This window comes from Sus scrofa, chromosome 11, assembly GCF_000003025.6.
Source record: "Sus scrofa isolate TJ Tabasco breed Duroc chromosome 11, Sscrofa11.1, whole genome shotgun sequence".
In the NCBI taxonomy this organism is placed as follows: domain Eukaryota; kingdom Metazoa; phylum Chordata; class Mammalia; order Artiodactyla; family Suidae; genus Sus; species Sus scrofa.
The window spans coordinates 14,794,453-14,819,800 of NC_010453.5; the positions used below are offsets into that span (position 1 = coordinate 14,794,453).

Consider the following 25,348-nt stretch of genomic DNA (forward strand, 5'->3'; position numbering starts at 1 on the left):
CAGTTTTTCATCCAGCTTGAAAGCCTCTTCTCCCCCAGTTCCTGGTCTCTGAAGGAAAGGGGGAAAGGCTGCAGGAACCCTGCAGCAGTCTCTCCAGCTCTTCCTGCCCACACCACATCCGCTTAACCGTCCGTGCGGAGCATCCACGTGAGAAAGAGACGGGAGCAAAATCTCTCAGGGCCGCAGCCTCTCAGCTTCTGGGAAGCCAGCCTGCTGCTTTTGGGCCTGGAGAGGCGAGGGGAAAAGAGGAGCCACGGAGGGCAGCTGCCAAAGGCCTCCCCACGCAGAACTCAAACCCCAATAGGCTCTCAAAATGACGAGAGGGAAGCTACCCATGGGAAGAGGGAAGAAGGATGCCAGAGAAGAGGGAAGAATCCAGCACAAAACGGAGATACACCCGGCTCAGATGCGGGGCCCAGAAAGCCAGGGGTCCGGGGAGCTCGCCCTTCTTTCATGTACGCCCCTATTCTGGTGACTCCGTGGTTCCAGATAAAATTATTTTCAAATTTTATTTTTTTAAAAAATGGAAATTCATTTTACATTTCTTTCTTTCACCGTGTTCACCGTTGGAGAAGGGATAAAAGTCCCTAACAGAATGTCTCCAGAGCTGAACGGCAGCGCAGGGACAGGGCCTTTTCCCTTGCCCGCGAGGTTTCTCCTGGACGCTTCTTGCGGTGATTCCGTGATCCTCGTCCAGCCCCATTGACGCAAATGCCTTTGGGTGAGGGGCCGTTAGCGTTAGTTCTTTCCCTTTCTGGTCTCTCATTGTGGATTTTGTTACCTTAAAATTTGAGCTACTGGGATCTGCTCCCCCGCCTGCTGTGGAAGACCAGGCCATCTAGATTTTCCAGCATTTTCCATACCACGGCATGGTTCCTGGGGGGCCAGACTTTTTTTTTTTTTTTTTTTTTTCACTTAGATTAGGGCTTCTCAGATTTAGAATTCTATTATTTTTCTTCTATTCTCTCAAAGTCAGGGTTAGCCTGTGAAAGGCTGTTACACAATGTACTAGGGGACCGTCCAGAGTCCCTCTAAACTTTTCTTATCCCAACTATCCAATGAAAACATCTTTTTTTTAGGGCCGCACCCTCTGCACATGGAAGTTCCCACCTAGGGGTCCAATCGGAGCTACAGCTGCCAGCCTACACCAGAGCAACAACAAGGAAGGATCTGAGCTAGGTCTGCGACCTACACCACAGCTCACTGCAACACCGGATCCTTAACCCACTGAGCAAGGCCAGGGATGGAACCTGTGTCCTCATGGATAGTAGTTGGGTTTGTTACCACTGAGCCACAATGGGAACTCCCATCATTGGGTTTTATCATGCCTTAAATTTTTTAGCATCCTCCAGAAGAATTTTGTACTTTCTGTATTTACACCCTAATTGTTTCTAAACTGCCCTAGCACTAATAAAAACAATCCTTAATGGCGCTGGATAGAATTGAGGGCAAATGGTAGTGCCTATCACATGCCTTCTGTACTGCAGCTAAAACAGGAACATCTGGCCAGCAGTGTGGGTGGATTCCAAGGCTGGGTGAGACCGAAGAGGCAGTCCACAGGTAAGAAGGACCATCTGTACTAAGCCATTTTATACAAGGGGCTTGCACCTCGGTGGATTTTGGTATCCCCTGTGGATACAGAGGGACAACTGTATTTTCTGTCCACACCAGCCTGGGTGTAGCAAAGCTCTGCTCTCCAGCTGGCTTGCAAAATAGTCTTTCCTACTGAAAACTTCTTCTCATCAGGTTGAGAGAAGAATCCAGAAATCTCCCAACCCTTCATCTTCTCAAGAGTGCTGTCACGTGATGCTGGGACCTCACTGCGGGGGGTGGGGGGGGGTTCCACAGGATTCCCACCCCTCCTGCACTCTGATGTAGATGGCGGATGCCTCCTTCTCATCTAGGATGCATCGCAGGACCAGTTTTATTAACTGTAGCCTCCTGGCAGGAACAAAATTTCTCCTTTGTCACACTGTAGAATGGGGAGATTTTCATCTGCTAGATTTAAAGCCCTGCAAGGACTGCTGTTGGTCCACATCAGGTGCAAAGTGGGCACTCAGTATTTCTGAGGGACTGGAAGTGACTCCACCCGCAGCCTGCAGTGCTCCCAGGGAATCCGTGTGCTCACTTCTCCTGGGGCAACTTCCCATTCCTACTTGTCCAGCCAGCCCTCTCAGCCATTTCAGACACCATCAAATACGCATTCCTTCTCTCACACTCGGTCTCTGTGTGTACTATGTAGCCCCTGTTCTGCTGTGTAACAGCACTGAGCTTGAAGGAGCAGTGAGATCCAGGAAGATGTCACAGTCTTTCTTAGGAAACAGTCACTCTAGTTACAATGTCCCTGCCCCCTCTTGTGTCCTGTATGCCTTCAACAGCCCTAAAGTATCACTAGAGTATGTGACAAGCAAGCTCAAAACTGTGTCTTGGGTCTGAGACCAATGGGTATCAATGGATTTGTCCTCCCCCCCCCACTTAGCTTGGAACCTCACTTTCCATTCTCTGTTTCCCAAGAAGCAGACACCAAGTGCTCCCAGAAGTGGTTGGGTGCCACTGGGGTCATCTTCATGGAGGAGGTGGGGAGTCATGAGGAGAGGCTGGGACTAGAGGCCGGGACCACCGGGAAACCATCGCAGACGATTCCGTTCGTGCAACACGTACTGATTAAATATCTGCAGTGTGCCAAGCACTGAACAGAACACAGCTCTGAGGATGTGATTAAGGATGCTGAACTGGGCGGGGGGCTGCAGGAAGGGGTGGGCGGGAGGTGGGGGCAGGAGTAGATTTGGGGAGAGAGAAAGCCTAAATCTCCCCAGGCTCTGGTGGAACTGGCAACGTTATATAAACTCCGGCAGGAGTCAGGGCCTCCACGTTCCCGGCACTTCCCTATTCTGTTTAATGGATGTCCTTCTCGGGTAAGGTAGAACAAGTCTGTGGTTTTCATCAAGTGCTGGGCCTACCCTAAAAACCCAGTTCTCTGGTGGCTAATCTCTCTGTCCACAACCTCATTCCCTTTCTGGTCCCCTCTGACCTCAATCCTGTGTGAACTGAACACCAATCAACCAGAGTCAGATGACTAAAATTGCTGTTGTTGATAACACTGCTGACGAACATGCTGTTATAGAGATCACCGTCAATGGACAAACCCGAGTTGTTTCTCCAGGGTAAGACGAGCTAACAGACCCTCGAGCCATGGATCACTTGGCCTGAGAATCCTAAACAAGAGACATCCTGACTCCAGAAACCACGATTAAGAAATGCCACAGAAACGTCACAAGACAATGATTAAATCCAGCCTCTTTGTTCTTCCCCTCAAAACAAAAACACAAACAAAAACAAAAAACACTAACTCGAAGACCACAATGGGGTGGATCTGAGGCTTGTCTCCCTCTCCCTTGCACAGTGCCCTAGAAATAAACCCTTACTTTGCTGCAAATACCTACCCATCAGAGTTGAGCTTTCCACATCACAAGCCCATGAGCCCTTGCTCAGTTACACACCCACTTTATTTATTCTTTCTTTTTCTTTCCATTTGATACTTACTGAATAATCACTAACCTCTAGGTACTTCATTAGGTACAAAGGACACATCAATAGTCAAGACAGACACAGCCTCTGCAGTAATGGAGCTTACAGTCCAGAGCAGGTGTCAACCCCTGTTCTATGTGTGTGTGTGTATATACACACACACACACATACACATATCACACACACACTATATACTATATGCTATACACACACACACTATATATATATCTATATATACACATATATAGATATATATAGTAATGGGATAGACAGTAAATAGTCTATAGATTTTTTTGCAACTACTCAACTCTGCCATTGTAGCCTAAAAGGGACAATAGACAGCATGGAGATGAATAGCATGGCTATGTTCCCAGGAATCTTTATTTGGAAAAATAGGTGTAGGCTCAGATTTGGCTTGTGGTCTAGAAGGGAGGTTCCCAGGCATGTAATTAGTGAGCATGCTGATTGTTTTAAAAGGGTGAGAGTGATACGAGAACAGAGAGTAAGGGATCCTAAACTGTCAAGCCTTCTAGAACTGTGGATGTGGTGCTCAAGCTGAAATCCAAACTTTCAGTAATGCGTTAGCCTGGCTGGAAGGATTTTGGGAAGCTGGAGGAGCACAGACTATTCCAAGGAGAGGGACAAGTATGAGCAAGTTCCAAGGAGAGGGACACGGCAGCGTGGGAGACATTCAACATGACTGGAAGGAAGGATAAAGATGGAAACCAGTGATGATGAGACTATAGGTGTGTGCAAGGGTCAGATTCTGGAAGACCTGGTAAGATGTGCTGAGAAGGTCAGACTTTGCCTCACTTAAGACCATGGGAAGCCCCGGCCAGGTTTCAAACATTGGAGTGTCATAACCATCTGTATGTTTGAAAGCACTCTCCGCTGTGAAATAGAGTCAGCTAGAAGTCATCAAACGGATGGCCAATTAGAAAGTCCACACAAGAGCCGATGATGGTCTTGAGGACTGTGGTGGTGGAGATGATGGGGATTAATGGCTGCACTTTACACATAGAAAGTAGTCCTGGAATAAGCAGCAAGCTCAAAAACTGCTTCTGTGGTTTGAGGAAGCGACTCCTACCTAGCCTGGAGCCTCCTTTTGCTGCTTTTTGCTTTCTGCAAAGAGGAAAGAAGCTTTGATGGGGAAGGGATATAGGTATGGAGGGTAGGAGGTAAGAGTGGGAGGGCAGAAGGAGGAGCAGGATGGAGGGGCAGCCTGAGCCAAAGTGGACCTCCTCCTCCACTTCCTTCCCTTCCCAGTACACAAGATCATGGACCAGGTTAGACTTTCTCAATGGGTCATGTGCGCTTTGTGAAATGAAAGCTCCTATTTATACAGCATTAAACCCCAGCCGGCAGTGATGGATGACTTCTCTGTATCTAACACCTCTGAACACTTGGGTGGACTTCCTTTAAACACGGCAGCCAGGTCTGTGTCCACCGGGCTGCTCAAACTTATCAACTGATCTAAGGTGATCTTGGTATGTCTCACGGACAAGAGAAGCCTCTTACTAAGCACTTTCAATAAAGATGGCTTCAGAGAGGGCAAGAGAATCAGCTGTCATTTCAAAATATGTTAAAGATCTTTGAATGGAATAGGTGATTTCAAAAAGTCTAGACATTTTGAAACTAGATGCTGAATGGTTACTTCCAATCCCACTAAGCATCATGTTGGGTTTTATCTTGGTGATCAGTCAGGCAAGATTCATGGATAGAAAAAAAAGAAAAGAAAAAAAAAACAAGAAATCTCTTTACTTGTGACCAAAAAAAAAAAAAAAAAAAATACAAAGAATAGCACAGAGAGGATGGATACGTGTATGTGTGTGACTGTCACTGTGTCGTACAGCAGAAATTATCTCAGCCTTGTGTATTAACTATACTTCAATAAAACTTTTAAAACCCCCCCAAAAAAATATATGGTGTTAGAGAATGTTCTAATCTCCATTCTTTTATAGTAGCTGTCCAGTTTTCCCAGCAGGACTTATTGAAGATATTAACTTTTCTCCACTGTATATTCTTACCTCCTTTGTTATACATTAATTGACCACAAATGCATGGGTTTATTTCTGGGCTTTCTATCCTATTCAATGGAATATATATTTCTGTTTTTATGCCAGTCCTATGCTGTTTTGATTACTGTGGCTTTGTAGTATAGTCTGAAGGCGGGGCACCAGATTCTTCCAGCTCCGATCTTTGCTGTACACTTGAAACTAACACAACATTGTAAATCAACTACACCTCAATGAAAAAAACCTTTTTTTTTTTAATAAAAATAAATCCAGTTAAAGATTGCTGTTGAAAATCTCACTCACTGCAAGCATTTCACGCAGGTAGGATGGAAGAACAAAATCAAAGCTAATGGCTGTGTTTCTCAATAGAAAAGAATCCAATTTGCAGGGTGAGAGCTGCGATAAAGCAGGCCAGTCCGCCTCTTCATACAACACATCCTTTTGTATAGCCCTCAGCCCCAAACTTCTAAGTCAACAGGAAGTGGTCAGTAACATCCATTGAGCCCTGGGCGCACCCAGGGTCTCAAAGCCCAGGGTCACGACTACTACATGACCTGACATCGCCATCTACTCAGGCACAGGGAAGGGAAGGGGATGGAAACCAGTTACTGGCGACTTCCAAGCCTGCTGTAGATGAATGAGTCTTCTCTTTCCCACTTCACCCTCCTGACGCATGTTCTCTGAGCTGGCTGATTTTATTGTTTAAGTAGTTGTCATAAATAACTGCCTAATTGTCCTTTTTTTTTTCCTCATAAAACAACTTAAGTGATGCCGTTTTGTGCAGCTGGGTGTGAACTACATGGAGCCTCCTGAGCCTTCATGAAATTTTGGAGTTGTGGACTGCCTCATGTAACCCAATAAGATTGCAAACCACTTGTAGGAAGAGATCATTTTCTATACTTCTTTGCATTTTTCATAGCGCCATGAATACAGAGGCTTTTTAATGTTGGTTGAGAAATGCTCAGTTTGGTTCACAGTCTTCACATTTTTTTCTTTTCTTTTTTTTAGGGCTGCACCTGTGGCATATGGAAGTTCCCAGTCTGGGGGTTGAATCAGAGCTGCAGCTGCTGGCCTATACCACAGCCACAGCAACACCAGATCCAAGCCATGTCTGTGACCTACACCACAGCTCTCAGCAATGCCAGATCCTTAAACACTGAGCGAGGCCAGGGATCGAACCTGCATCCTCATGGATACTAGCTGGGTTCATTTCTGTGGAGCCACAATGGGAACTCCCCCCACTGCATTCTGACTGTGGCACTCAACAGAGGCTCACACACAAACCCTCCCCTTTGAGTTGGTTTTGGTTAGGCCCCACTTGGGACAATGAAACTGCTTGGAAAACTGAAGCTTTTTTGACCCAACTTTAATACTAATTTCAGGCAGATTCCTTGCAATGACTTGCAGCTGTGACTGTCATCCTGCCATGAGGAAAGTGTCAGCAAGACCAAGAATAGTAGCAGTCTGTCATCTCCCTGTTTTTGACGTTCTCATCTAAAATGTTAATTAACTGGTTGCTCTGCACAGAATGAAAATAAAAGTCAAGAAAAGTAGCAAAGGCAAAAAGTGCAATCATGCTAGTATTAAAATAAGGAATTTGTTTTCCTGTGTTGTACATGAGCCCCATTCTCCTCATTTCAGCTGTAAACATGTCGTAACTAGCAAACAAATAAGCAGAGATGCCCACCAAAGGAGAGGAAAATTCAGTAGCTACTTAAACTTTGTTTCTATTTAAAAGGATTAACAAAGTCAGTTACTTAAACAGATTCTATTTTGATTAATCCATTAGTAACTGAATCTGCTTTTCTTTCACACGAGTTTGAGTTTTCTATGTCTTGCATTTCACAGTAGAGAGGCCAATTCAGCAATACCTTCATGAATCAGTATCTCAGGCAAAGCCACAAGATCTTAATTTTTTAAACTAACTTTTTGAATGAAAATGTGATCACAAGCTTAACCACGTTAATTAGCATGTTTAGAGACATATACATACTTTTGTGATAATGGCAGAATTTGACATCCGAAGACCATTATTTCTGAGACTCATTTATAAAAATTCATGTCTACTGCAGGGTTTATATGGTGATTATCTTTTATGTTTTAGGTTAATCCTTTCCAGGATAATAGAGCTCCCAGAGAGTACTTGAAAATGTTTTTATTTATCTATAAACAAACAATGGTCTCATTCATAGAAGCAGAGCCTGGGAAGGAGTTACTATCAGAAATAGCAAAGCCTGGATGAAATTCAAGTTTGGCCTTTAACCTTTGTTGAAAGCATGATATTTCAATTATCTTAAGAATGTGTCAGATACGGGAAGTGAGTCAACAAGATAAATGGAGATAGAGAGAAAGGAAATTATACTGGACCAGAAAGGTCAATGAACTAATAGTATTTGTTGACCAACTGCTTTAGGTAGGTGCTATGGATAATTAAAAAAAAAAAGGTTAAAAATGGATAGCTTATTCTCAAAATGAAGCTGGAGATACAGGAATAATAGAGGTAAATAACAGCAAACAATTCAAGAGAATCTTCGATTACATCTTACATACTTTAAGCCTTACAGAAAATGCAGAGAAACTGGACCTGAAGGTCTGAACAGTCAGGGGAGGGGATTCACAGAAGAATGGATTCGGACAGGAGGAAAAGAAATGGTGGGTTTTGTTTGTTTTGCAACGGAACCACCTCCCGAAAAGCAGAACAGTGGGGAGCATGTGTCTTTGGTGTGTTGAAGGGGCTGCTCTGATTTGATAACTTGGTTGTTACTGAGAAGTCAGAAGAAATGATGACAGGAGAAAGCGTGGAGCCATAGGGTGGAGGCCCTGGCAGTTAACATTTGACACAGTCTGTTCTAGACACGGAATAAGTGAATAGCATTTAGGGAAGATCTGTCTGGAGATAGGCCCCAGGACGGATGAATAGATGCTCTCAGGCTTTCAGGGCAGGATGGGAACGGCTGGAGCAGCTGCCATCAGAGAAACCAGGGGCAAACTGTCACAGGAATCTATGTGTGCCATGATGGGGGCCTGGGCCAGAGTGGAGGGGATTTGGCCATTTGGTGGAACAGGCTGTGAACTCCACTCAGGTCCGGTGGTAAATGCTCTTGGCAAATGTGGCCTACGAAGGCACTTGGAAACAATCTTGTAGGCATCTCATCGAATACAGGCTGTTTTGTAGAGGTCAGAGTTCTCTTCTTTTTTCTAGTATTTTATTCACAGGTTTATTGGATGACACCATTGTCTTACATGTATGGTATTACAACTTTTTCATTTTGCACTCTTACCAAAAAACATACTTTTAGCATCCATCTCAATACTGGCATATCTATTTATAATGATGCATTGTCTTACGTTGAAAGTCATACTTGAGTAAGCAAAAAACATATAAATATGCTTCATAATGTTAAAATCTTGGTTTACTACCCTGTGATACAATGATTTGACATTTAAGATAAAACTGGTTTATTTACATACTTGGTTTAAACCTGCCATAACTGGCAAAGATACCCCAAAGTCTGAGCAGCTCCAAGGGGAGAGCGTAGATTTTGAGCTGCTTCTGCTAAATCGTTCCTCTTCCCATCCCCTCCAATAGTTATGTAAAAGTTGTAGCTGAAACGTGGCTAGTAATTTTCCATCTTCCCCAATGGTCTTTCAACTAATCAGAACTTGTTACATTTTAACATGTTTAACAAATGGGTTTATAAACCACTGAAGCTTTTTTTTCTTCTTTTTTTGGAAGATTTTAAAACATGGTAGAAAAAAGTTTCCAAGTTTCTAAAAAGTTACCAGTTTTTAAGGCAAAACACATTGCTTCTGGCACTAAAAGAAGAAAACAATGGAAAACTTTCCAGACATTGCTTCCACAGTGTCCTCTCTAGAGTCAGGGTTTCTTTTGAAAAGTGGTTTGTTTTCTTTAAATTCATTGTTGTAATGTCACCTTTACACTGAAGGGTAAGTTTATAATTACATCTAATAAATTTGTACTAAAAGAAGTGCTACAATTTTCTTACTGATAACTCTTCATTGTTAGAATTTATAGAATGTTGTCTATATTTAATATGTAGACTTTTTTTAAACCACTTGTATATCTGGGAGAAATATTAGTTTAGTTAGAATTGAATGGATGAACAACTATATGCCAACAAATTTGACAATCTGGAAGAAATGGACAATTTTCTAGAATCTTACAGCCTGCCAAAACTGAATCAAGAAGAAACAGACCAAATGAACAGACCAATCACTAGAAATGAAATTGAACATTTCATAAAAACACTCCCTACAAATAAAAGTCCAGGACCAGATGGCTTCACAGGTGAATTCCACCAAACATACAAAAGGGAACTTATACACATCCTCCTTAAACTTTTTCAAAAGGCTGAAGGAGAAGGAACACTCCCAAAGACATTCTATGATGCCACCATCACCCTAATTCCAAAACCAGGAAAAGATACCACCAAAAAAGAAAACTATCGGCCAATATCTCTGATGAATATAGACGCAAAAATTCTCAACAAAATCTTAGCCAACCAAATCCAACAACATATCAAAAAAATTATACATCACGATCAGGTGAGATTCATCCCAAGTGCACAAGGATGGTTCAACATATGCAAATCAATCAATGTCATACACCACATTAACAAAAGAAAAGTCAAAAACCACATGATCATCTCAATAGATGCAGAAAAAGCATTTGACAAAGTAACAAAAGAAAAGTCAAAAACCACATGATCATCTCAATAGATGCAGAAAAAGCATTTGACAAAGTCCAACATCCCTTCATGATCAAGACCCTCGCCAAAGTGGGTATAGAGGGAACATTCCTGAACATAATCAAAGCCACTTATGAAAAACCCACAGCAAATATAATACTCAATGGAGAAAAACTGAACGCCTTCTCAGTCAAATCTGGAAGAAGACAGGGATGCCCACTCTCACCACTGCTATTCAACATAGTTTTGGAAGTCCTAGCCACAGCAATTAGACAACCAAAAGAAATAAAAGGCATCCAAATAGGAAGAGAAGAGATAAAACTGTCACTGTATGCAGACGACATGATACTATACATAGAAAACCCTAAGAACTCAACCCAAGAACTAGTGGAACTGATTAATAAATTCAGCAAAGTACCAGGATATAAGATTCACATTCAGAAGTCAGTTGCATTTCTGTATACCAGCAATGAAATATTAGAAAAGGAATACAAAAATACAATACCTTTTAAAATTGCACCTCAATAAAGGACCTAAATGCCGAGAACTATAAAACTTTAATCAAAGAAATCAAAGAAGATGTAAAGAAATGGAAAGATACTCCATGTTCCTGGATTGGGAAAATCAATATTGTAAAAATGGCCATACTACCCAAAGCAATCTACAGATTCAACACAATCCCTATCAAATTACCCATGACATTTTTCACAGAACTAGAACAAACAATCCCAAAATTTATATGGAACCACAAAAGACCCAGAATGCCAAAGCAATCCTGAGGAACAAAAACCAAGCAGGAGGCATAACTCTCCCAGACTTCAAGAAATACTACAAAGCCACAGTCATCAAAACAGTGTGGTACTGGTACCAAAACAGACAGACAGACCAATGGAACAGAATAGAGAACCCAGAAATAAACCCTGACACTTATGGTCAATTAATCTTTGACAAGGGAGGCAAGAACATAAAATGGGAAAAAGAAAGTCTATTCAGCAAGCATTGAAATTAGAACACACCCTCACACCATGCACAAAAATAAACTCAAAATGGCTGAAAGGCTTAAACATAAGACAAGACACCATCAAACTCCTGGAAAAGAACATAGGCAAAACACTCTCTCACATCAACCTCATGAATATTTTCTCAGGTCAGTCTCCCAAGGCAACAGAAATAAGAGCAAAAATAAACAAGTGGGACCTACTCAAGCTGACAAGCTTTTGCACAGCAAAGGAAACCAAAAGGAAAACAAAAAGACAACTTACAGAATGGGAGAAAATAGTTTCAAATGATGCAATGGACAAGGGCTTCATCTCTAGCATATACAAGCAACTTATACAACGCAACAGCAAAAAAGCCAATCACCCAATGGAAAGATGGGCAAAAGACCTGAACAGACATTTTTCCAAGGAAGATGTACAGATGGCCAACAAGCACATGAAAAAATGCTCAACATCCCTGATTATAAGAGAAATGCAAATCAAAACTACCATGAGATACCACCTCACACCAGTCAGAATGGCCATCATTAATAAGTCCACAAATAACAAGTGCTGCAGGGGGTGTGGAGAAAAGGAAACCCTCCTGCCCTGCTGGTGGGAATGTAAACTGGTACAGCCACTATGGAGAACAGTTTGGAGACACCTTAGAAATCTATACATAGAACTACCATATGACCCCACAATCCCACTCTTGGGCATCTATCTGGACAAAAGTTGCCTTGAAAAAGACACATGCACCCGCATGTTTATTGCAGCACTATTCACAATAGCCAGGACATGGAAACAACCCAAATGTCCATTGACAGATGATTGGATTCAGAAGAGGTGGTATATATACATAATGGAATACTACTCAGCCATAAAAGAGAAAGACATAATGCCATTTGCAGCAACATGGATGGAACTAGAGACTCTCATACTGAGTGAAATGAGTCAGAAAGACAAAGACAAATACTATATGATATCACTTATGACTGGAATCTAATATCCAGCACAAATGAACATCTCCTCAGAAAAGAAAATCACGGACTTGGAGAATAGACTTGTGGCTGCCCGACAGGAGAGGGAGGGAGTGGGAGGGATAGGGAGCTTGGGGTTATCAGATACAACTTAGAATAGATTTACAAGGAGATTCTGCTGAGTAGCATTGAGAACTATGTCTAGATACTCATGTTGCAACAGAACAAAGGGTGGGGGAAAAAAACGTATACATGTAAGGATAACTTGACCCCCATGCTGTACAGCGGGGAAAAAAAAAAAAAAGAATTAAATGGTATAATCCAGTAAATTATGCTACACAGCAACTGCAAAACATCACAGTTCTTGGAACTCAGGTGGGTGACTGACTTAATCCTTCATCAGCCAGGTGACCTGGGAGCGCCAGACATATGGGCTGAGTGAGGAAGCCAGAGTTACTCTATCACATATTCATATATTTCATTTATCTTTTTATATGACAATAAAGAAAAATGTAAGTTCAAATATTTTCCCATAATCCAGTGGATCATCTTTTATTTTTCTTTTTCTGGCCACATTCATGGCATGCCAAAGTTTCTGTGCCCAGGGATTGAACCTGCACCACAGCAGCAACAATGCCAGCCAGATCTTCAACCCACTAAGCCACCAGGGAACTGCTCATATTTTCTTTTTTTATATATAGACTATGTCCTTTGAGAGCAGTTGTAGGTTCTTTGGATCAGTTTTTATACCCACCCTCGGCAGCCACTATCTTAAACGAATGGTTGGGTGGTAGCAAAAGTGTATTAGTGACTTGGTAAAGCTTCATCATGGGAATTTCCCTAACCCTCACAAGAAAGACTAGTAACAGTGACATTCTCAATTTCACAGTCATCTTGAACTTGCCTGCCTATTATAAGACATCAGATTTCCTCGAAAGCCCTAATAAATAATTGCTGGATCTTCCTGGGGGCATTTTACCCAGACTTATACATTATCTTTTCAAGCTCTCCTCCATGTTGGTGTCTGCTGTCCAGACAGCCACTTAAAAGGCATGTTTTGCCACTGTCCCCAGGGCTGCTGTCCTTGGTGAAGGACAATCTTGATCCTTTGTCCGGGGCCCTGTAGCCTGAGACTCCCTTAGGATGCTAACATTTGAAATGAGTTTTGGTAGAAAACAAGTAACTTAAAGCAATAATTTGGGAGTTCCCATCGTGGCACACTGAAATGAATCTGACTAGGATCCATAAGGATGTGGGTTTCATCCCTGGCCTCGCTCAGTGGTCAGGGATCTGGCATTGCCATGAGCTGTGGTACAGGTCGCAGACACAGCTTGGATCCTGCATTGCTGTGGCTGTGATGTAGGCGGGCAGCTGTAGCTCCTATTTTGACCCCTAGCCTGGGAACCTCCCTATGCCACAGATGCAGCCTCAAAAAAGCAAAAAAAAAAAAAAAAAAAAAAAAAAGCAGTAATTTGGTTGAAATAACATGATCCAAATGAAATATCCCCAATTGATATTTATGTTCCTTGAAAATTTTTTCTACTCTTACAATTTTTAATTTTAAAATGATTTCAGCCAAATGTTCCTGCCCGTACTATTTGGAATATTGTGGAGTTGGAAACAGCCTTTAAATTGCTGCCACATTTTCACTTCTATGAACTCCACAGAGTACAATGATTTCGTTGTCAGAAAAATATATTGGAAGAAATAAAATCAGGGGGGAAAAGGAAAAATATATCCATCTACTAATAAGTTCTTTAAAAAAGACAAAATAATTGATGTTTGCCCAGACAGTTATAAAACTGGCTGATGAACTCAAATTATCAACACAGGAAAAATACAGCATTTGAGAAGTACTCTTTTTTTTTTTTTTTTTTAAAGAATCATCGAATACTCATCCTAAGACAAGTTGTTGGTTTTCATCACTACCATTTTGTTTTGAACTAAATTGCATATGATCAAATTATTTTTGATCTTTCTTGTGAGCCAAATTACCTAGAGGAAACATCCCTGTCCCCAGTTCTGAGTCACTTTCTGTCGCTCAAGTTCTGAGTGTGCACTCCTTGGGTCCCGGTCGTTTTCAGAATGGTTCCAGGAACCCAGTCTTTACTTTAGTCAGAAGCCCCGCCCACCAGGAAGTGTCAACCAATCACTGCATTGATTGCGGATGTTGTCGCCTCCCCTTCTGTGAGCTCTTTCCAAGTACCCTCCCACCTCCCTCACCGCAACTCTGAGGACTTGGCAGTTTCATCCAGTTGCATTCTGGGTCAGCCCTGAAAACCTCTCGGTTGGATGCCATTTTACAATTTAAAAAAAGCACAACTTAAAGTGCATATTACAAAATAGCATTTTATAATTAAAAAAAAAACACATTCATATCCATTATTAGTTGTTTAAATCTGCCAACACATCTCTGCGGTAGTCAGAGGAGAATTCCTTTGATCATTTTACAGATGACAAAAACAAATTTTAGGCCTGGAAAGAAACTTCAATATGATTTAGAAGTCCAATTCCCTCATTTTCCGTGGTGCATAAGGTAGTCTAGACAATTTTTTTTTAACAGAGAAATCATTCAGCCTCTTCACTTCCACCCAATCAATTCTCCCAGGAAAGCACAATATGTACAGAGATATCAAGATATAGTTTATAAATGTGAAGTTATTGGTGTGATATTACTAGTTCAATCAGGGAAAATCACAAGGTTAGCCTACTGAATGCAGGAAGTTGAAATTTGAAGTTAAGGATGACAAGAGTTCTCTTGCTCTCAGCACCAAGTTATTTCTCAACTTTGTTTTGGCATCACAGTGTGTTCAGAATACAGCGGTCCACCAGCTGTGGGAAGCTGACTGCTAAGATGGTCCCCATGATCTTTGCTTCCTGGTGTCCACGCCTTTGGGTAATTTCCTCCTTTGAATATAGGTTGGACCTGGTGACTCGCTTCTAATGACAGAGTATGGCAGAGGTGACACGATGTCACTTCCGAGATACGGTTATAAAAAGACTGTGGCTTCCATCTTGCTAGGATTTATTCTCTCTGGCTCTTCTCCTTTGCTTGCTTGCTCTGGTGAGGCCACCTGCCATGCTGTGAGTTGCCCAGTGGGGAGACCCATGTGGCAGGGAACTGAGAGAGGCCTCCAGTGAGTAGGCTGCAAGGACCTGAATGCTGCCAGCAGCCAGATGAGTGAACTAAAAAGTGGACCCTTCCCCACTGAACCATTAGATGACCACAGCCCTGGCCAACACCTTCACTGCGGCCTGGGAGAGACTCAGAGAACCAGATACCTGCACGATAGGAACTGTGAGATAACCAATGTTAGCTTAAGCTACTAAATTTTGAAATAATTTTTTTTTTTTTTTGTCTTTTGTCTTTTGAGGGCTGCACCTGAGGCATATGGAGGTTCCCAGGTTAGGAGTCTAATCAGAGCTATTGCTGCTGGCCTATGCCACAGCCACAGCAACATCAGACCCGAGCTGCATCTGCGACCTATACCACAGCTCAGGCAATGCCAGATCCTTAACCCACTGAGTGAGGCCAGGGATCAAACCCGCTACCTCATGGTTCCTAGTCAGATTCGTTTCCGCTGTGCCATGACGGGAACTCCTGAATAATTTTCTAGGCAGCAATAACTAATACCCTGGGCAAGCAGCTGCAAAAGGTAGTGGATTTTTGACATCTCCCCTGGCAATTTCTGGATTCTTTTGAATTAGGCTGAGGAGGCAGGCAGGGGAAACATGGGTACATTTTTCCCGTAAATTTAATAAACTCAGCAGCAGAAAGGGATGAGCATAAGTCTCCAGTGTTGTAGCCTGTGTAATAAAACACATTTGAGTGTACTTCTTGGGTTTGTTACAGTGCAAACAGTAAACCCAGGCTTTTTAAAAGTGAATTTTGTATGAAATGTTTATGGAAATCACAGGAGATGATATATGCAGTGGAAAGAGCCCAGGTCTTAAAAGCAGACAGACTTGAGGAGGCTCAGTTTCTTCATCATAAAATTGGAATAATAACCCTTAGCTCATGGATCCTAAATGACATAGACGCTCAGTTCAATGCCTGGTCAACTGAGGCTCTTCAGCTTCTTTTGTGGCAGGTGATGAAGTTGAGGGCCTGAGAGGTGAAGTAGCTTCATTTACCCAATGAAGATGGGATCTAGGACTTAACCTCAAATTTGATGTATCCCCATTTACCAAGCTATTGAATGGCAGATTTTTGAACTCTGAATCCATGTCTCTGGCTTCTTCTGTGTCACACAGGATGCCCCCACCCACCACCTCTGTGTCTAACTCCCAAGAAGAATTCTCCTTGAGACTTCTGTTCAAGCCAATAATGCTAATGGCATTTGTAACACGCTAAGAACAAAGGCTTACAAAGAGAGATGGAGAGGAGTGGCATTTCCTTTAGATAATCTGCATTTAAAATTCCATCTTTCTAAACACAGTCTTTCCTCCACCCTCTATCTTTGATTTTGACATTGATAGAGAAGCTTTCAAGAGAGCAGCATTGCTCAATTAGTTGAAGCTACTAATTTGAAGGAACAATACATGATGAACAGTACTTAGATGTGGTGATTGTAACAGAGAGTGTCTACTGCCATTTGCCTCCCTGCAACTTTTTATCTTGTCCTGTCCTCCGTTAAAGTATTGTCAAGTACCAGTGTGAGTGAGAGAGAAAGAGGGAAAAGAAGAAAGAGAGGAGAAGCACTGCTTTGGAAGAGGAGAGGATGTAGAAAATGAGCCTGATGACAGGTGTACATGAAGGAAGGAATGCACCCAGGCTGCAAAACAGAAGTAAAGCCATTCTTCAAAGACTCTAGAGTGCTCTGAATTAGCACTGGACACTGCCATGCTTCTGCTTCTCTTCCCTATGGAAAACAGTATGGAGGTTTCTCATAAAACTCAATATAGAACTAACATATGATCCAGCAATCCCACTCCTGGGCATATATCCAGACAAAACTTTCATTCAAAGATACATGCACCCTATGTTCACTGCAGCACTAATCACAACAGCTGAGACATGGAAACAACCAAAATGTCCATGGACAGATGAATGGAATAGAAGATATATACACAATGGACTACTACTCAGCCATAAAAAGAATGAAATGATGCCATCTGCAGCAATATGGATGCAACTAGAGAGTCTCATACTAAGTGAATAAGTCAAAAGACAAATACCATATGATATCACTTACATGTGGAATATAAAATATGGCACACATGAACCTATCTACAGAATGGAAACAGACTCACAGACCTGGAGAACAGACTTGTGGTTGCCAAGTGGGAGGGGGAGGGAGTGGGATGGACTGGGAGTTTGGGGTTAGTAGATGCAAACTATTACACTTAGAATGGATAAGCAATGAGGTCCTGCTGTAACGCACAGGGAACTATATCCAATCACTTTTTCTCATATTACAGAAGATAATAGAAAAAGAATGAGTGTGTGTGTGTGTGTGTGTATGTATAAAACTGGGTCAATTTGCTGTATAGAGAAATTGACAGAACAGTGTAAATCAACTATAATAAAAAATTAAAAATAATATAAATAAATAAACAATAAAAATGTAACTCAGAAGAAAAAAAAGACTGGTGCAGAGAGTGTCAGGGCCCCAGTGCAATCTTCCAGCCTCCATGTGGCAGACCGCTAACAGCCTCTTGGACATAAAATGAAAATCTCTGACCTTACAAATAACTTATCACACATTCTTATACAACAAAAGCATCTGGGTAAAACGTTCCAAACAAAAGCCCTTTATGCATATATACATCAATGATAAAAAGGAAAATACTAAACTGTATATCATCTCTTGCTCACTTTTTCTCCCTTCATTTTACTTTTGATTGTTCGTGTCACGGAAGTGTTAGACTTCTTGACAGCGTTTCAAGGGAAAGGGATTGGATTGAGAGCAAGAAAAAGCCTTTCCCTAACTTCACACATCTTTACACTCTTTGGAGTTTGCCTCATGTAGTGGACAAACCACTGCCAAGGATTGGAAAGACCTGGTTTCTAGCTTTGGCTCTGGCAGTAATAACCAGCAGGGTGGTGAAGCAGCAGTGTGGTTTTTGCAAGGCGCTCTCCTTCCTACTGTGTCTGGGGCAAACACTAAAACTTCTCCCCATGTCCACAGTCATTATCTTGTCTGAGTCATGTTCCCCTCTCACCTGCTCCAAGCTGGAAGAGCCTCCCAGCTGGTCTGTTGGATTCACCCTCACCCCCCCCCGGTTGGTTGCTTCCCACAGTTGTGTGAATGTATCCAGAGAAGTGAATCCGTGCTTGTCACTACCAAAAACCCCCACGGTTTCCCCCCCATCCCACTTTCCCAGCTCATCTCTGGCTGCTCCGCTCTCCAGCACCACACGCCTGAGGGTCTGCTCTTCTGTCAGTTCTTAAGCCAAGCTCTCTCTCTTTTTTTTTTTTTTTTTTTTTTTTTTTTTGTCTTTTTGCTATTTCTTTGGGCCGCTCCCGTGGCATATGGAGGTTCCCAGGCTAGGGGTCGAATCGGAGCTGCAGCCACTGGCCTACGCCAGAGCCACAGCAACGCAGGATCCAGCTCACGGCAACGCCAGATCGTTAACCCACTGAGCAAGGGTAGGGACCGAACCCGCAACCTCGTGGTTCCTAGTCGGATTCGTTAACCACTGCGCCACGACGGGAACTCCAGCTCTCTCTTTCTTTGGAGCATTTTCCTTTCTTCTCACCTCTGCCTGGGTTCCACACCCCCCAGTTCTTTTCCCAAATCACTCCAAAGTTGGCGGGTAGTAAACATCAGTTGAAGTAAATGAATAAATGAACCCAATTCCTTATTTGCTCCTTGTCATACATCAACTTAAACATCAAGTCCCAAGAGAAGCTTCTCCCAATCATTTGAACTGAAGGATCAATCCATTATTCTCACATATCCATCTTCATTTTCATTTTAGCATCTAACACACCTATGAAAATTTTTTTTTCTTTTTACCACTGTTTGCTTTTTATGTCTCTTTTTCATCCGAATTTAAGCTCCCTGAGGGCAGGGACCATTTCTGTCTTATCAGCATTTTATTCTCTGTGCACAGCAGGGTGCAATGCCCAGCACATCATGGATTGGAATAAACATTCATTGAATCAAATGAATGAACCTAAATTCTATATTTATCCCTTACCTAAAGTCCTTCCAAAGCTATCCATAGCCCATCAGAAAACTACTAGACCCTACATGACCTAGAGATGTATTTTTAAAAAACTGAAGTTAACTTGATTTACAATGTCATTTTAGTTTCAAGTGTACAGACAGCATAGTGATTCAGTTCTATGTGTGTGTGTATTTATATTTTTTCAGATTCTTTTCTCTTATAAGTTATTATAAAATATTGATTATAGTTCCCTGTGCTATACAGGAAGGTCCTTTTTGGTTATTTATTTTATACACAGTAGTGGGCCTGTGTTAATCCCGAACTCCTAATTTGTCCCTCTCTTCTTTGGTAACCATAAGTTTGTCTTCAGTCTGTGAGTCTATTTCTATTTTGTCCAGGAGTTCGTTTTTATCATTTTATTGAGATTCCACATATAAATGATATCATATGACATTTATCTCTGTCTGGTTTACTTCACTTAGTATGATAATCTCCAGGTCCATCCATGTTGCTGCAAATAGCATTACTTCATTCTTTTTTATGACCAATATTCCATTGTATATTTATATACATACCACATCTAGAGATGTCATCTTGATGTGGTTCCACTTCTCCTTCCTAGAGTTTAGAAATTACTTGTGCTTACAATTAAGTCATATTCTTTTTAGCTTCTGCTTTTTGCACACAAAGTGTTTGCCTGGAATGTCAGCCATCACCTCTCCTCTACATAATCTTTCTGGTTGGTTTCTGTTTGTCCTTCAAAATTCAGTTCAAGCACCCCTTCCTCTGAGAGGCCCTCTTTGATTACTTCCTCCTCCCTGTCTCCCGTTTCCTGTACCTGTTGGGAACTTACGCTTCTTTCCATGATAGCACATACCACCCCTGAGTGAGATGTTTTTCTGGTGGGGGCGGTGGGGGAGGTTGTTTCTAGAAGACCAGGATTGTTTCTTATTACTCTTGTTTCTTTTTTGCCCAGTGCATAGTAGATATTCAACAAAAACTTGTGAATAAATATTAGTAAATTGCTGGCTCATTCCTCCTCCATGCTGTAGAACTGTAAGAGGTGCCATTCCTAAGGGCATATCCTACAGAATGCACTCATGCTCAGGTAGTAAGTGCCACTTAGTGCTAAACTAAAACATCTTGATACCATGGCTTAAATTCATCTTTCAAGCTGCCAGAGTTTTTGATTCTGCAAACCAGACCACTCAAGGTCATCCTTTCCAGAAAGGCTGCACATGCCCAGGGCACCTATCAGGCTGTCCTGGTTTTGCCCTTGCAATAAAGGTGTAAACTCCCACGTGTGTGTCAAGTTGTCTGCCTCTGACAATGGAAATGGCTGCTTAGATGTTATAAGTGTATGACTTGGTCAAGCTGAAGTCTGAGCATCATGTGAGGTCTTGGGACTTTAAAATTTTCAGGTAAATGAAGAGATGAAGGGTTCAGAGAGTGACTGGTTTGTCAGTGTGGCTAGTGACCTACTTGCATCAGAATCATCAGAGCCTCAGCGGTCACTAGCGGACAGAGCTTGCCTCTTGGTTGAGGACAGTGGAGCTATAGTCTACCTCAAGTCCAGCAGAGTGAACTCACCTGCCATCTCTCTCTGCCTCTTCCTGGTGTTTCTTTCCTTTTGTCCACCTTGTCAGGCGAGTGAAGAATCCAGGTGATTAGACATAGTCCCAAGTTTATCCTAGGAAAAGATTAAAAATAATGAAAATAACACCTTATGTTTGTCTACTTGTCTAATGTTTTATAATTGTAGGATGTTGTCACTCATGGAAAACAACCGTCAGCCTGATGGAAAATTTGAAACTGTGTACCTGGAAGTGAAAAATGGCTTGGAAAGCAATGTTTCTAAAAATCTCTCCAAAAACCACCTGGGATTTTTGTTGTTGTTGTTGTTTTTGTTGAAAATATAAGTTCCTAGACTCCTGCAACACATACAGAGGTAGAACCCCTCTGGGTGCACCCTGGGAATTTGTACTTTTTATAAACTCCCTGGGTGAGTGTTATGCCCACTCAAGTTTGAGAGGCCACGTTGAAAGCATATGACGTTTTCATTAGAGGGTAGCAAGGCCATATCAGGACAAGTGTCCCTGGGAACATGTCACCAGAGGATTTGGGCAGAACTGAAAAGGTAGGTTATTTTAGAGGAAAAGAATGGATGAAACTCAAGATCCTGCATTGAAAGCGCTGAAGTTTACATGGTAGAAACGAGGCACTGACTACAAAGGGTGGCCTACTTTTCCCAGTGTAGGGATAGGGTGTGTGGGCACAATTACCATCATCAAAGGCTTGTTCCACGTGTCATGAAATAAAAAGTAGCCCTGGGACCACAATCGCCTATTATTAGAAACGTAATAGTCATATCTCATTTTAAAACCTGTTTTTAATCTATTGCCACCTGTAAAACTAAACTAAACAGATCAAATGTTAAGCTACCTAAAAATACTCAGCAACATAATTAGGGTTCTAATTGGGATTATCATTTAGTAGGCTGTGTAGACAAGCTTGAAGAGATAAGCCCCTATCAGAGGCATTAAGTTCTAAGTGTTTGTTCCATTTATGGGATGAAGCCATGTGTGTTTTGGACAGTGTAGAAATTATGTTGAACAGCTTTCAAAACCCAAGTAATGACTGCAGAATATGTTGACGGCCCTGATTTCAAAAGACGAAGCAATGTGAGGTATGGGGACTGCCAGCTCATGAGAAAACCTAGCTATAGGTCTCAAGTGCTCTGAATTTTCAGATACCACTTTGGGAGGAAACTGAGAGCAATTTTAATTCCTCTTTTCAAGGTTCTCATTTTAGTGCTGTAGGACACTAGGACACTATGGCACGAAGAGAGGATAGCGTGAAAGCTCTCAATTTGATTATACGGCATAGAAACCACTCTCTGGGAGTTCCTGACGTGGAGCAGTGGAAATGAATCCGACTAGGATCCACGAGGTTGCAAGTTCAGTCCCTGGCCTCATTCAGTGGGTTAAGGATCCGGTGTTGCTGCCGCTGTGGCGTAGGCCGGCAGGTGTAGCTCGGATGAGACCCCTAGCCTGGGAATTTCCCTGTGCCGCAGGTGCGGCCCTAAACCACCCCCCCCCCCACACACACACACGCACAAAAAGAAAAAGAAACACTCTGAGCAGAAGACAAAAGTACTTTCAGATATAGTCAACCCTTCGGTTTTTTACATGGAACAAGTGAAACTGGCATCTTTTTAAATATATATACACATAAGGAGGCGGAGCAAGACGGCGAAGGAGAAGAGGTCACGCACACCTTCTCCCACAAAAACATCAAGAAAACACATCTCCATGTCAAACTACTCACACAGAACATCAACTGAATGCTGGCAGAAGAATTTAAACTTCTAAAAAGGGCAAGAAACTCTTGACATAATTGGCTAGAACAAAAGAAAAAAAGAGAGAGAAAAGGCATCAGGACGGGACTAGCGTTCCCGAGAGGAAGCTGTGAAGGAGAAAAGGAACCCACCTCCTGGGAAGCCACCTGACTGACGAAAGATCAGCTGAGTCGGCAGGAAAAGCACAGCAGCTGGACTGAGAACAGCAAAGCAGAGTGAGAGCCGCACAGACCATCTGAACCACCGGCCGGGACGCCACAGCCTGAGACGCTGGGGCAGTGGCTGGGCGCTGAGATTCAGGCTCCGGAGGTCAGTCCCAGGGAGAGAACTGGAGATGGCATGAGGGGCTAAGGAGCAGTGGACCTCGGGCTACGGAGGGGAACACCACAGACTAAGGAGGGGAAGCCACGGCAGAGGGAACCTGGGAGAAGGTCTGGACCGCGGGAGAGGGAAGGCGCCATTACTGCGGAAGGGAGAGGAGGAGGGGCGGGCCGCCAGAGGAAACTCCCTGCGCCAGAGCGTGCGCATGCGCCTGCCCTTGGGCTTAGAGGGCGGGGCTGCTCTGCAGACACTATGGGAGGTGAGAAGCCTCTTGCTCCTTTAGGGGAGATTAGGCGCTTCTTCTGCAGGCTACTGGTGGCCAGGCACCTATCCTGTGGACTAAGGGCATAAGGGGACTAAGTGCGACGTGATGCCTCTTGCAGCATCTACAGGCGGCAGGGACAGCCTGTGGAGGTCGTTTCAGAGGCCAGAGGGAGGTGTGGCTTGCCACCACCGAGGGCCTGTGAGTGGGCTCCATCTGCGACCCCAGCCACCTCAAGGGTTAGCAAAAAGAAAAAAGAGGGCACCGCAACCAAGCACCACACACTGTTGCTCTCACTCCCCTGGGAACACACCCACCCTGCAGCTGCCACTACCAATCGCTCTGCGTGGTGGCCAGACACTTGGTCACTGTCCCTTCCCAAGACCCTACAACTAGGAGCAGCTGGTACAGCACCTCCTGTGTGGGCTAAGTGGGACAGGGTGCTTCTTGTGTGGTCTGCAGGTGGCAGGGGCAAACTGCAGCAGTTACCCCTGATTCCAGAGGTGGGCGTGGCCCACTGCCATTGGAGATTACTGAACAAAAATCACTTGCAGTCCCATTCACCTAAAGGGCACCACAGAGGAGGGCACTGTGACCAAAAACCACCTGTCAGTGCTCTTGAACCCCCGGGAACACACCCACCCTGCTGCTGCTACTGCCAAACGTTCCAGGCAGTACCCACAAGTGATCTCTGTCACTTCCCAGGATCTGGCAACCAGGAGCAACCTGTACAGCACCTCATATGTGGGCTAAGTGAGATGGGTTACTTCATGCATGGTCTACAGGTGGCAGGGGCAAACCACCACAGTTATCACTGACTCTAGAGATGGTTATGGCCTGCTCCCAATAGGAGTCCCTGAACAGGCACCACCTGCAGTTCCAATCACCTCAGAGGAGGGCATTGCAATCAAACACAAGCTGTTGTTGCTCTCACTCCCCTGGGAGCTGCTATTGCTACTGCCTAATGCTCTGGTCACCTTGAAGAGATGCCTAGCTAGAGCTTATTACCACCTCTCAGGGCCATGCAACTAGGAGTAGCCTGTGCCAGCTTCCTGCAGGTCCTTGCTGCTGAGAGCCCAACAACCAGGCACTGACCGCTGGCCCTACCAATTGCCGCCTGCTCCCTGAAAACACACTGAGCATCCTGGGAACAACAGTCTGCTCACACCGAAGAAAGAGACAGCAAATATTCAAACTCTCACACAAAAAAATAAATAGTAACCCCCCAAAAAGTGCAAAGGGGTATTCTTGCATAGAAGTAGCCTTACAACTATAGTTTGGCTTCCCCGAACTCACAGAAAAAGAAAAACACAAGCAAGATGAAGAAGCACAGAAACCATTCCCAGTTAAAGGAACAGAATTCACCTAAAGCAATCAACAATGAAACAGACCTCTGCAGTCTGACAGACATTGATTTCAAAAGGCAGATAGTAAAAATACTGAAGGAATTAAGAGAGGATATGAACTGTAATGCAGATTCCTTTAGAAAGGAACTAGAAAATATAAGGAGGAGCCAAGAAAAACTAGAAAATTCATTTGCAGAGATACAAACTGAGCTAAAGGCAATAAAGAGCAGAATGAATAATGCAGAGGAACGAATTAGTGACGTGGAAGATAAAATAATGGAAATCACCCAATCAGGACAACAGACAGAAAACCAAATGAAAAAGCATGAAAACAATATTAGAAACCTATGGGATAGTATAAAGTGGGCCAATCTATGCATAATAGGATTTCCAGAAGGAAAAGAAAAGGGGATTGAAAATATATTTGAAGAAATTACGGCTGAAAACTTTCCAAATCTAAAGGATACTGATATCAAAATACAGGAATACAGAGGGCCCCAAACAAGTTGAACCCAAACAGGCCCACACCAAGACATATTATAATAAAAATGCCAAAAGTTAAAGAGAGGATTCTAAAGGCAGCAAGAGAAAAGCAAAGCATTAATTTTAAGGGAGCCCCCATAAGGCTATCAGCTGATTTCTCTACAGAAACACTACAGGCCAGAAGGGAGTGGCAAGATATATTTAAAGTGCCGAAAGGAAAAAATTTTCAACCTAGAATACTCTATCAAGCAAG

The 25,348-nt window shown here is 43.0% G+C and overlaps 1 long non-coding RNA gene across 1 annotated transcript in view; it reads right to left on the minus strand.

The window, feature by feature from the left end:
- LOC102159588 overlaps positions 1-25,348 on the minus strand; it is a 225,532-nt gene that overhangs the window by 66,183 nt on the left and 134,001 nt on the right. Inside the window, exon 4 of the long non-coding RNA XR_002336533.1 lies at positions 20,916-21,015. This is a non-coding gene — a long non-coding RNA (uncharacterized LOC102159588). The remainder of the gene's footprint in view (positions 1-20,915; positions 21,016-25,348) is intronic.